Raw genomic sequence first — 1,987 nt, forward strand, 5'->3', positions numbered from 1 at the left:
CCTCATCACAATTACCTGAGGAACTATAGGTCTACTGCAGGTTGTATTCACTATTCAGGCCCTAATACTGGACCTTTATGAAGATAAACCTCATCACAATTACCTGAGGAACTATAGGTCTACTGCAGGTTGTATTCACTATTCAGGCCCTAATACTGGACCTTTATGAAGATAAACCTCATCACAATTACCTGAGGAACTATAGGCCTAATGCAGGTTGTATTCACTATTCAGGTCCTAATACTGGACCTTTATGAAGATAAACCTCATCACAATTACCTGAGGAACTATAGGCCTACTGCAGGTTGTATTCACTATTCAGGTCCTAATACTGGACCTTTATGAAGATAAACCTCATCACAATTACCTGAGGAACTATAGGCCTACTGCAGGTTGTATTCACTATTCAGGCCCTAATACTGGACCTTTACCTTTATGAAGATAAACCTCATCACAATTACCTGAGGAACTATAGGCCTACTGCAGGTTGTATTCACTATTCAGGCCCTAATACTGGACCTTTATGAAGATAAACCTCATCACAATTACCTGAGGAACTATAGGTCTACTGCAGGTTGTATTCACTATTCAGGCTCTAATACTGGACCTTTATGAAGATAAACCTCATCACAATTACCTGAGGAACTATAGGCCTAATGCAGGTTGTATTCACTATTCAGGCTCTAATACTGGACCTTTATGAAGATAAACCTCATCACAATTACCTGAGGAACTATAGGCCTACTGCAGGTTGTATTCACTATACAGGCTCTAATACTGGACCTTTATGAAGACAAATAGCATCACTTCAGCACCTGGAGGCTGGAGCGTTCAGTCTACTGTACTGTTCTAGAACCAAAGCATTGATTCTTAGAGCCTTGGATAAAGAAATGTGTGTTTAAATGTTTAACAGAACATCAACCCACCACCACCTCCACCAAATGACAACCCAAGTCAATACAGAAACAAAGCAGCCATCTTTGTCCACTGACTAGACATTTCTGATTAACATCTTTGAGTGGAGGGGAGTGACACAAACACTGAACCGTGTGGCAGTAAGAATACAGCATAGATACAAAGATACTAGACACTGAACCATGTGGCAGTAAGAATACAGCATATATACAAAGATACAAGACACTGAACCATGTGGCAGTAAGAATACAGCATAGATACAAATATACTAGACACTGAACCATGAGGCAGTAAGAATACAGCATAGTTACAAAGATACTAGACACTGAATCATGAGGCAGTAAGCATACAGCATAGATACAAAGATACTAGACACTGAACCATGTGGCAGTAAGCATACAGCATAGATACAAAGATACTGGACACTGAACCATGAGGCAGTAAGAATACAGTATAGTTACAAAGATACTAGACACTGAATCATGTGGCAGTAAGCATACAGCATAGATACAAAGATACTAGACACTGAACCATGTGGCAGTAAGCATACAGCATAGATACAAATATACTACATACTGAACCATGTGACAGTAAGCATAAAGCATAGATACAAAGATACTAGACACTGATCCATCATTCTACTTCTATGGTACTCAGAGCAGGGGTGTAATCCCTGTGGTTCCCAAACATTATTGGTCTACTACAGGGCTCTCCAACCCTGTTCCTGGCGAGCTACCCTCCTGTAGGTATTAACTCCAACCCTGTTCCTGGCGAGCTACCCTCCTGTAGGTATTAACTCCAACCCTGTTCCTGGAGAGCTACCCTCCTGTAGGTTTTAACTCCAACCCAGTTCCTGGAGAGCAACCCTCCTGTAGGTTTTAACTCCAACCCAGTTCCTGGAGAGCTACCCTCCTCTAGGTTTTAACTCCAACTCTGTTCCTGGCCCAAATTGTCACACCCTTGACACCGTTGTGACCCAACTGATAAACCAAATACTATCTGTAGCCACCAAATGACAACCCAAATCAACCCAGAAACAAAGCAACTTTGTCTTTGTCCATTGACTACAAAT

Source organism: Coregonus clupeaformis, unplaced genomic scaffold, assembly GCF_020615455.1.
Source record: "Coregonus clupeaformis isolate EN_2021a unplaced genomic scaffold, ASM2061545v1 scaf1482, whole genome shotgun sequence".
Classification (NCBI taxonomy): domain Eukaryota; kingdom Metazoa; phylum Chordata; class Actinopteri; order Salmoniformes; family Salmonidae; genus Coregonus; species Coregonus clupeaformis.